Here is a 12,318-nt window from a genome sequence, read left to right as displayed (position 1 = left end):
CAGACCCCTTAGACATAGTCTGCACACCCCCAGGGGTCTGCAGGCCAGTTTGAAAACACTGTTCTAGTTTTTTTGTTTTACAGTTCCAGAAATAGCTAACACTGTACAACATAAACTTATCTGTCTTCCTAAATTGTTGCAATATTTCAAGCCAGTACTACCAAAAACTAATGCCATGTTCTCATCAGCTTTTACATTTCGTGCCTTATGCATCTTTTGTTTTGCCTCTGACATGCATGTGAAGGGGGACCCCATACACATACCTCTTACATCAGGGCTGTCTGTCTTCTAAGAACCTGGGGGGTAAGGGGCTTATGAACAAGGGCCACATAGGCTGTAGCCCACACCTCTGCACTGGACACCCCCACCACCACTGTGCCATACAAGCTCGATCCCATCACATTCCCCACTGGTCTGTACAGATTTTTTTCCTTCCCACTATGTCTCACTACCATGCCCTCTGGGGCAAGGAGGGAGAATAGGAGGAGAAGAAATCCCCTGACTTCCCAGGGCTGCCCAGGGATGGGGGACATGGGCTGGGGTCGGGGGAAGCCCTCCAAGGTAGGGGCTCCCCAGTGCCACCATTCTGGGCTGCATGGCCAGGCACCTGGCTGGGAGGACTCCTTCTCCCTCCCTCCTGTAGCAGCCGCTGAAGTAATCAGCAACTGGCAAAGGGAAGGGCTGTCAAGGGTTGAGAAGCTTCCACCACAGGGCCTTTCCCTCCCCCTATGTGCTGTGTAGTCCCTAGCTAGGAGGTTTGGGGGTCTGTTTCCCTGCCTGCACTCCATTCCCCACCTGTCCCTATGGGCTGGCAGATGCAGGCAGGAGGCAGGATAGAGCAGAGGGGCGATGCAACCTCTGCTCCACTGGAACAGACAGCATAGTCCAGGGCTGCAAAGCATCCTGTGATGCTGAGGGACTGTGAGTTAACCTGAACCAGGAAAGGATCTGGGACAGAAGTTCTATAAACCGGTTTGACCTAAATCAGGTACATCTCATACTACATCCAACCAGGTTTATCTTAAATCAGTTCTGGCCATTTTGAAAGTGGTTTATTTGCACTGAACTTTTGTTGTGTTACAGGTTTAAAACAGTTTCTGATCACTTACACCAGTTTATATGTAACTTATGTCCCTACCCATTGTGCCTCTTCTGCCTAGCAGAAACTTCTGGAGATTGTAGGTCCAAATATGAAGATGATGACTTAGGTCAGGACTGGGTGACTGGAGAAATATTCATCCTCCTCTCAGAAGCTCAAGGGTATCACTAAATATAACTCAATACAACCATCATGCTTACAAACCTTGTTAGTGTTAGAAATATTATTAGGAATGCATAATGAATAGAGTGTTGTTAGAACTGCACAGTTTGTATCTCGTACCTGATAAGCAAAAAAACACTACCAAGGACTCTTTGTGCTAAAGTATCACTCCCTTTGCCAATCTGTCAGCCGTTCTTACACTAAATCACTCTCAACCCTCATACTCCTCCAGTCTCTCTCTGCTTTTTATCATGTAGATTACAGAAGTTGTAATTCAATTGGCTGTGTCCTTGGAAGAGGGAGAATTTCAACTTTTGGTGACCTAGGGGCTTTTCTAAGCATGCGTAATTAGCTAATGCATATATGCCTATCCGCCCCACATACTTAAGTAGTTAATTATAATGCACATGCGACGGATGACGTGACGTCATTTCATGTATGTTTGTATGAACCGGAAATGAGTTGTAAGAGTTCCTGTTTCTGCACACGTGCCCAGGGGAAGAAGATAAAAGCCAGCTGAGAGGTTTCCTCGGGGGCAGAGTGGTCTTTTGTCTCCACTCTAACCCTATTTACAAATATACCCTTTGTGTTGCTAATAATGTGTGCCTGAGGAATTATTATTCGTGAGCCTCCAAAGAAACGAACCGCGATTTTCGCATCATTAGTAGAGGTAATTGTTCTTTGCATGGGCTCATAAATATGTTATATCAGTTTACAAGCAAAGTGGAATGTTAGTGCTGCTTGTTATAGGACTTGAAGATGGAACTTTTTTTTCATTTTGTAAGATGTCAAACCAAATGTTGATTGATTTGCTGAAAATTCCACAATGGGATCTTTAAGCTACTTAATTTCTGAGAACCCTTCCTATTCTGATTTCTGAAGCAGGAGAAATCCAGACCACTCTCTGAGGATTGGATGACATAGTTTGAGGTCCCTTCCAATTCTATGAGACATTTATTCTATGTATTTTCAGTCATGATTTTAGTGAATGCATAAATTGGCAATGGCCACATGTGTTGTGTGTGTATAATTATCTCAAAAAGGCAGATCTCTCTTAAGGGGTTATATATGATGAGTCCTATGTTCCACAACTTAAACACTGTACAAGTCTGATGTATTAGTTTCCCGTGCAGTTTAATCTATTAAGATCATTTGTGCTTCCTATGCAGACTTTTTCTCCCTTTATTGAATTGTTTTAGATCATAGAGATTTGGAAATATATTCACCCTTATCAGGAGGAGAAACAAAACAAAAATAATGTGGCTGGCACATTGCCTGCCCTGTAGCATCAGGGCGAGGGCCAACCCCGAAGATACTCTGGCTGCTACCAGACCGTCTCTGTGGAAGACCCAGCCTCCAGTTGTCTCTGGTCATGGTGAAGGACCGTGCCCTGCCCCACTTGTTTTCAATCTTTTTTTTTTTGACCCCTGGATATTCACTGGTCTAATATTGCCCCCGCACTGCAAACTTGCGGTGGCGGGAACCTTTTCCTGTTCCCCCATGTGCCTCTTGTAGTGTCTCAAACCCCTTTGAGATGCTGCAAGAGGCATGTGTGGGATCATCTGGATGTGCCCTGCCAGTTTATGAATTCACTAAAATCATGACTGAAAATACATAGAATAAATTTCTCATATCATTGGAAGGGACCTGAAACTATATGTCATCCAATCCCCAAAGAGTGGTCTGGATTTTTCCTGCTTCAGAAATCAGAATAGGAAGGGTTCACATCCTTGTAAAATTATGAAGTTTGCATTTCATAAATCAGCTAAAATTTGATATCTTCCATATGCCAGGTGTCCAGGGTGTAGCTGTATTGGTCCAGAGGCAAAAGGAATCAGAAAGTATGGTAGAGGTGATATCTTTTATTAGACCAACTAGATTTTTTGCAAACAAACAAACAAAAATCCTTATTTGCAAGCTTTCAGGCACAAGTTGGAGATGGAAAGTTGTCATCAAGGACAAAAGTAAAATGCTTGACAATATCCGTAGAGGCTAGTCCACATGCCCAGATGATAGTAGCTCTGTCAATTCCTTGCTGTCCATCCAATGCCAAAATACCCATTAAGTGACTGGACCTTTCTCTAGGGAGGTAGCTGTATGACTCTGTTTCCAGGAAAGATAATTAGCATCTCCAATACTGTTACAATCACCCCTAGGTTATGCAATTGTGTCATTGTCCAAATTGCATATGTATTTTCTGTACAGAATTGTTAATAGGATGAAGCAGGATTCCTCTAGGCAAGTTGTGTGACCAATATTTGGCTAGTAATATAGCCTGTCCTTTTATTAAGTTTGCTTATGGGTCACCAAATTCTTTGCTGTGGGAAAAAATGAATGTTAAAAACAGTCTTTGTATAGGCTGTTTCTAATTGTAGGCAGTTAGAAACATCAAAAGCTAGTTCATGGGTCAAGCATCAACATAGATTTCATAGACATTACGGCTGGAAGGGACCTCGGAAGATCATTGTGTCCAGCCCCCCACCCAAAGGGCAGGAAGTCAGCTGGGGTCATAGGATCCCAGCAAGAGAAGCATCCAATTTACTCTTGAAGGTGTTCAATGTAGGTGCTTGAACCACCTCTGATGGCAGGCTATTCCAGACCTTGGGGGCTCAGACAGTAAAGAAATTCTTCCTTATGTCCAGCCTGAAATGGTCTTGCAGGAGTTTATGACCGTTCGACCTCAATGCTTGGGGCGCTCTGGTAAACAAATGTTCTCCCAGGTACAGGTGGTCACCCTGATACATTTATAGGTGGCCATCAGATCACCCCTAAGCCTGCACTTTTCCAAGCTAAAAAGCCCCAAAGCTCTCAGCCTGTTGTCATAAGGTCTGTTTTCCTGACCTCTGATCATGTGCATGGCTCTTCACTGGACTCTCTCGAGCTTCTCCACATCCTTTTTGAATTGTGGAGCCCAGAACTGATGCTGTACTCCAGCTGTGGCCTCACCAAAGCCAAGTACAAGGGAAGAATGACATCCCGGGATTTTCTTGAGAAGCATTTATGGATGCAAGCCAGCTTTTTGGTTGTTTTACTAGCCACAGCATAGCATTGCAGGCTCATGTTCATCTTGTGGTCAATGATGACCTCCAAGTTTCTTTCTTCCGTAGTGCTAGCCAGCGTAGAACTGCCAAGCCTATAAGGATGCTGCAGGTTTTTCCTCCTAAGGTGGAGATCCTTGTATTTTTCAGCGTTAAACACCATCAGGTTCTCATCCACTCATTTGCTGATCCTGTCCAGGTCAGCCTGGATCACCCTCCTGTCTTCTGCTTTGCATGCTTTGCCCCAAAATTTGGTGTCATCAGCAAACTAGGCCAGTCCACTTCTGACTCCAATGTCCACATCATTAATGAAGATGTTGATGAATATGGGTCCAAGGACAGAGCCTTGGAGCACTGGTCACAGGCACCACAACGATTGACATCCGGCAATTACCACCCTTTGGGTCTGACCACAGAGCCAATTTCCCAGTCAGTGTATTGTGGTGGTCCCGAGGCCACAATTGGCCTGTTTCACCAAGAGGTTATAATGGGATACCAGATTGAAGGCTTTTTTGAAGTCAAGATATATGACATCAATCTCTTCTCCCTTGTCCAAATGATAGGTCACCTGGTCATAAAAGGAAATCAGGTTGGTCAAGCAAGACCTACCCACAAGAAGCCCATGCTGTCCCTCAGTATGTTGGCATTGACCAGTCCATTTAGGATGGCCTCTTTAATAAACTTTTCTAAGACCTTCCCCAGGATAGAGGTCAGGCTGATGGGCCTGTAGTTTGCCAGATCTATTTTCCTCCGTTTCTTGAAGATAGGCACCACATTGGCATTCTTTCAGTCTTTGGGCACCACACCAGAGTGCCAGGAGTTTTCAAAGATCCATGCCAGAGCCTGGCTATGATGCTCGCCAGCTCTTTGAGTACCTTGGGGTGTATATTGTCAGGTCCAACTGACTTGAAGGTATGCAGCCTCTCAAGGTGTTCCTTCACGAGGTCAGCATTAATGGAGGGCAGGGGATCTCTCTCACCCGGACCTCCCTGTCCCGTATTGGTCTTTACCTGGGCATCAATTGTCAGATATCCCATCTGGTTTAGCAGGGGTCCAATGTTTCCTTTGCTTTTCCTCTGGCTCCCCACATATCTGAAAAAAGACTTTTTATTGTCCTTGATACTTGAAGCTAGTTGAAGTTCAGTTGCAGCCTTGGCTTTCCTGGTTTGCTCCCTGCAGGACTGGACCAGTGCAGAATATTCCTCCTTGTAAGTGAATCCCATCCTCCATTCTTTGTAGGCCTTTCTTTTTAGCCTCAGAAGGTCTGGTAGATTCCTGGAGAGCCAGGGGGCTGTTGTGCCCTCCTGCTGCCTTTCCTCCAAGATAGAATAGAATTAACGTGTGCATTGAGGATCACTCCCTTGAGGAACAACCACTCTTCCTGAACTCCCCCGCCCAGGTCGTGGTCCCTTAGGACCTCACTGACAAGCCTCCTGAGCTTTCTCAGTGTTGCTGACTGACTTGCCAACTTTTTGGCGAACGTTGAAGGTGATCAGCTCATGGTTGCTTTCACCCAGCTTCCCATCGATCACTAAGGTCACCAATTAGGTCATCCCCAGAAGCCAGTACCAGGTCGAGCAGCGCTTTACGTCTTGTTGGCCCATAGACTTCTTGAGTCAGGTAGAGGTCATCCATGCACGATGGGAAGCTTTGCGACTGCTCGGATTTTGCTGAGTGATCCTTCCGTGAGATGTCCGGGTAGTTGAAGTCACCCATGACAACCATGGTCCTGGTTGATTTAGCTCACAAGATGGTTGCTACCATGTCAAGGACCTGTACATGTGTATGCTTTGATCTGGCTTAAGTTAAGTCAATTTAGTTAAGTCAACTTAGTTATTTCATCTTATTTAAAGTCATCTTAGTACATGTGTACACACCCTTGTTTTTTTCATAACAGCCTAGGCTCAGCAGGCAGGTCATTGAGAGAGAAGCAGAGGCAATCTCTCTTAGTACAGGCATCCAGCCCATAGGAGACACAGCTGCAATTGCAAGTGAAGTCCTGCTCAGCCCTAGGCTAATTGCAGTGTGGATGAAATCTTGAGGAAATTGGCCACTAAAAGGTAAACTTTTTTTTTTTATTAAGCATGTACAAATTTCAATTTTTAGAGGCTTATAATTTGTTCAGTTTTGCGCAGTTTTCATTTGGCTGGCGAAAAGCATATCCTTGAAACACAGACTCTTACCTTGTCAAACTTCAAACCTTTGCTTCAGAGTAGTAGCATAACTGAGGTGTATGGCCTGGGCAGCACCCCTGCATGTCCTTTTGGGGGAAAGGGTTGCAAAAATAGCCACTGCTGCAGCAACGGCTGACTGCACTACTGTAACTGGAGTCACAGCTACCTCGGGCATGGAACTACTAGGACTTCAAAGACATTGTAGCCAGAATTCCTTTATATAGGTGAAACATTTTCCATAGCTTTGTTTTTGGAAATGATTTAAATGATTCAAGTTTTAATTGAAATATAGACTGTATTATGGCAATGTCATAAACAAGTGAATATTAGGGGTTTTTATAGTGGGAAGTATGCAGTCTTAATAATAAGCAGTGCTCTTAGCCTTGCCTATACTAAATATGTGACTTACACAGAGTTAATAAGTAGCTGACCAATACCAGATGTAATGTTCCCATTGTGAATGTATGAACTGTTATTGGTTCATTAAGTTACCTTACTAACCGGTCTATGGTTTTCCTTAGCATTCATGACTATTATTGCTGTGCTTCCCAGAAGGAAAGGTCTGCAGGATGAGAAGGCCCTCATAGATTTGTTTTAATTCTTTCTCTCAAAGATAGAAGTGGCTCTGATGGAGATATTTATCTTTTGGTTTCTTTGGGTGTTTTTATTTTTACTGTTTCCCGCACACTCTTTTCATTGTGTCCCAAGAACTGATGTTATCTTTCTGTGTTGTCCTAAGTGCACATTTTCTTGATATAATTTTGGGAATATTATAAGGACTTGGTATAAAGTGGCACAAATATGGACTGTTCCTTGTTTTTATTTATTTTTTGCTTGGTATTTTACATATTTTTTTTATCCTTCTCATGATGCATTGTGTTCTGGCTAATGAAAAGTTTGCCAAGGGTACAGTAGGATGAATCATATAAGTAGTAATCCCTGTCATTATGGGCTGCACCTATGAAACAACAGCTGGTGACATAAATCCTATCCTAAGCTAATAATGAGGGAACAGAACAGAAGACATTTGACTTTCAATATTTAAAATAATTAAAAAAACCCCAAATATACCAAGTTTTCTCTTGATACAGTCTGTGCTCTGTAGAGAGAAACTATGGACAATCCCAGTCAGAGGGATTGAGGATTAAAATATCTGAGCTGCACAAAAGATTCCTCATTCCATGGGAGCACATCTTTTGTCTGTTACACAGGGTGCATTGTCTGCTGGCAGAATAGAAGCTACACCAGAACCACTACAAATCCAGTGTACTACATTGTGGGATTTCCATTGCTAAAGTCTTGCTTTCTCTTAAGCGGTGCTTTGGGGTTTTTAGCCTGTACAGGGACCTACAGGGTATTGGGTACTAATGAGAACACTATGTGCTCCTGCATAATCTATAAGAATGATATATTTAAGGAGAGAGAGAGAATGAAGAGAAATTTTTGACAAGACCCTGCCCCTTTTAAGTAAATAGTTTACATTAAAGAATATTCAAGCTGTAAATCACAGGTCATCACCATAAGCTATGAACTGTTACTTATCAAATAAAATGTGCCTCAGCAGAAGGAAACTGTACATTATTCCTCCTGTTGAAGTGACTCTAATTAAATAAGTAATTTAGCGAAGAAAACTTTTAATGTGGATATTGAAAGGGGTTGTGAAAATAAATAAAAATAGGGATAAGGATCAGAATACCACTAGTTCCAGCAGCAACTCTCAGGTTCTAAGAGTCAGTATTCCAAGTATGTTTTACTGGGGTCTCGTGTTACACAGAATAGATAACATTAGTTATCAAGAGAAATCACATTACTGCTTTTAAAGGATATTAATATTATAATAACAATAAAAATACAGGAGCAAAGGAAATTATTACATTTACTGAGGAAAATAGAAGGCAGTTAAGGCTTGCATTAGCATAATGTACTATTCTGTACCTGTCATACTTACCATGAAGTATTTATTCAAAGTGCTTGTTTAGTGCCAAAGGTAATATTATAACAGATAAAAATGCTGAGCACTTATCTTTATAAAAAAAGAACCCTAACAACCTCTTCAATGATCTACTTTAACTCTTTGCAAAAAGAGTCTGTGCTATGCAGCCTTCTTTAGAGCCACTGCATTGTAATGGAAGTTTAAATCTTCTGCTGCTTGAGTAGTCCACTGACTCACTCAGGAAGCTTTAAAGGCAGTGGGATATCAACATATTAATATGTGACTGGAAGATGAGACTCAATATTTGGAAAAAAATGTAATAATGCAAAATAACAACCCAGCACTGCACAAAGTATGTTAGTGAGTATAATGATAACGGTGGATTTATCTTTGAAAATTTCTATTGTCTTGACTATTAACATGACTTGTGGCTTCTTGGTGCCTGTGAGGTTGTGATAAAGTACACATGAGCAACCTTTAAGTTAACAACTGTTTTGTGGTATTATGTTCTAAATATTAGCTGTGGATTGTTTCATGCTAATGTACTTGTTTTCCCTTTTTGGTAGTTTTCTGGGCATTAGTCATCATCTATAAAATATTGGTTCTCTAGATCTTCCTTCTCCATTACTATACTATCTCTCCCACTCTTGCTGTACTCTAGCAACACTAGTAAGGTGAACTTGTAGGAACCCAGATCTGAGAACTTTTGTTCTAAAGCTCAAAAAATGTGTTAAGTTTAAATGAAGTGTATTCCTTGACAGTAATTCACACACTCTAGCAATGAGGATGGTGGTGGAGAGGAATCCACATTATACTTATAGGCCTGGCAGTGCTACAGTCACTAGCACCACGACTGAAAGGGACTTGGTGGTCATGATTGACCACAAGATGAACATGATCCACCAATGTGATGCCGCAGCCGACAAAGCAAACAAAACCCTGACTTGCATCTATTGATGCATCTCAGGCAAGACCCAGGAAGTCATCTCCCCCACTGTACTCTGCTTTGGTGAGACTGGAACTGGAGTACTGCATCCAGTTTTGCGTTTTAGGAAGGATGTAGAGAAGCTTGAGACAGTCCAGAGGAGAGCCACACACGATCAGAGGACAAGAGAACAAGTCTTGTGAGGAAAGGCTGAGAAGCACGGGACTCTTCGGTTTGAAGAAATGAAGGCTCAGGGGGGACTTAGTGGCAGCCTATAAGTATATACGTGGTGTGCACTAGGAACTGGAGAATGTCTGTTTACCAGGGAACCCCAAGGGAGGACAAGGTCTAACGGTCACAAACTCCAGGAAGACTGTCTTAGGCTGGATGTAAGAAAAAACTTCTTTATCGTCTGAGTCTCCAGAGTCTGGAATAGACTTCCCCCAGAAGTGGTGCAAGCACCTACTCTGGAAAATTTTAAGATACATTTGGATGCTTATCTTGCTGGGATCATTTGACCCCAACAGACATCTTGCCCCTTGGGCAGGGGGCGGGACCCGATGATCTTGCAAGGTCCCTTCCAGCCCTAATGTCTCTGAAAACTATGAACCTAGAAACCTGCTTTATGTTAAGGATAGAAGCATACCAGTATGTAAGAAAGCCATTGTCAGATCATTAAATATATAAATGTTGTCTTTTTAGGAATTTTAGCAGAGTGTATCAGATAGGGTATTTTTCATGGTCACACAAAGGCCATGCAAACAAATGGCCCTTTGTTATACCACAAGGGCCCCAAATTTGCGTCCGTGACATTAATGGTATGAATTTTTGCTGCTATTTAGCTGTGGCCATCTTTTTATTTAATGCAAGAAAGCATGGGTAGCTGAGCAGGTGCTCCTGGGACTTCAGGGGCCAGATCCTGCATGCCCTAGTAATTCCCATTCCTGGAGCACACAGGATCAGGTCCCTGAAGCCCTGGGAGTGCCTGCCTAGGTGTTCCATTTAGGATTCGCTGAACATACATGTCTACAAATGTGGGATCCCTGGGCACTACTCTGCTACTAGGGAACCTCAGGGTTTCCTCATTTTCAGAGATGCATCCTAAGTCCGGGCATATGTCTGCAAATGGAGAAACTCCACATCACCCCTCTCTTGAACCCATATGGAAAATCTTCAAACAATTTCAACCCATACTAGAAGGAGACCAAATTCTTAAAGAGATCTTTCCGTAACCGCCCATCCTAGTCTTTAAACAAGCAACAAACCTCACCACTGTCATCACCAGAAGCAAACTTCCTATGGCCCAAAGCACACCTAATGGATCCAGATTATGCTGGGACAGGAAATGTAAAACCTGCCACCACATCTCCATCACTCTCATAATAACTACACCCCACAACAGAACCATCATCATTCCTGGATCTTACACCTGCATCTCCAGAAATGTAATACTTCTCTCATCCAGTGCGCTATATGCCCTGATGGAAAATATGTAGGAGAAAACAAACAGCAACTGTGTACCCAGATGAACACGCAGAGGAAATCTATCAAAGACAAAAATAGCCAATTACCTCTGGGTGTACACTTCTCACAAGACAACAACCCTCTCTCCAATCTCTCAGTTCTGATCCTCAAAGGGAATTTACAAAACATCTTTCATAGGTGAGACTACAAACTTCACTTCATAAATCTACTGGATACAAAAAATCATGGACTAAATGTAGACATTGGATTTATGGCACATTATAACCTGCCTTCCATCCAATAGCTCCAGGTAACCTCTCTACATTTTACCAGCTACATTCTATCACCAGGTCAACATTTCCCCCTTTCCTTCTCCCACTTACCTTCTCACACCTGCTGTTTCCTGTGGCAAAATGCCGGGCTAGCGGCTCCGGCACCGCTTAGGGGAGCCGCGGGCTTAGCGGAGTTGTGCGAGCACGCGGCTTGTGGGGCGGAATTGAGGTAGCTCTTAGCCGCCCTCGAGGTTCGCCGAGTTGGCACAAGTAGACGACTTAGAGTAAGTAGTTAGTGTCTCTTAATCTATAGGGTGGCCATTGGTTCACGAGGTTCCAGAGCCAGCCCTTGCGTTCCAACAGTGGAACAAGTCCAAAGCTAGGTGCGGCTGCCGACTCCTTAAGTCCCAGAACTGGTCAACGGCTCATTGATATGGAATGTTAGTCATAAAAGTTATTACGGAGTAGATATAGAGTAAAATAAAAAGATTTATTCACTCACCTGGCCTCACCCTCTTACAAGTAAGAGGGGAGGCCGGTTGGAACGAAGTTGCAGTAAATACAAGTATAGCGAGCGTAGATATGCTGTCTAAGCTACGATGAGAGGCAGTCGAGAAGCGGAGTCTCCGATGTTTCTTCAGTTACAGTATGCTGGATACTAAAGGGGTCTGTTGGTTCACGGGGTTCCAGAGCCAGCAGCTGCCGACTCCGTAGTCCCAGAACTGGTCAACAGCTCATGAATGGGATATTCTATAGGGTGTCTGTTGGTTCACGAGGTTCCAGAGCCAGCCCTTGCGTTCCAACAGTGGAACAAGTCCAAAGCTAGGTGCGGCTGCCGGCTCCTTAAGTCCCAGAACTGGTCAACGGCTCATAATTGGGAAACACAAAGCAATACTGTAACACAGTGAATCGTTGTCAGTTGTCGGATTTCTGAGGCCTTTATCTTCGCTGGGATACGCCCAGGCGGGGAGGCTGAGAACCGGTCTGCGGGGTGATCAGGCCCACAGAGTTTTCCAGTTGTCGTCTCTGCTGCTTCCTGCTTTTTTGCCTCTTTTATAAATGTTTGTTGGACTGCCTCTATGACACTAACTATAGTATACAGATAGGATAATTTTCTTTTACATAATTATTGCTAGGCAGATTTTCTACATAAGTTTCATTTCTGCAGAAATGACACTTTTAGATAAGAAATGAAATTTACAGAATGTGCATGTGTAGCTTAATGCCAGTGGAGAAAAGTACAAAGCATTC

At 43.2% G+C, this 12,318-nt stretch overlaps 1 protein-coding gene across 5 annotated transcripts in view; it reads left to right on the top strand.

Annotated features, from left to right (window-relative positions):
• CTNNA3 (catenin alpha 3) overlaps positions 1 to 12,318 on the top strand; it is a 1,496,635-nt gene that overhangs the window by 1,025,777 nt on the left and 458,540 nt on the right. The gene's annotated exons all lie outside the window — the stretch shown is intronic.

The sequence above is a fragment of the Crocodylus siamensis genome, chromosome 7 (assembly GCF_052110815.1).
Source record: "Crocodylus siamensis isolate JL-2025a chromosome 7, ASM5211081v1, whole genome shotgun sequence".
NCBI classification, from domain to species: Eukaryota; Metazoa; Chordata; order Crocodylia; family Crocodylidae; genus Crocodylus; species Crocodylus siamensis.
Note: the sequence above shows the minus strand (reverse complement) of the source record. Positions and strands in the feature narration are given on the sequence as shown.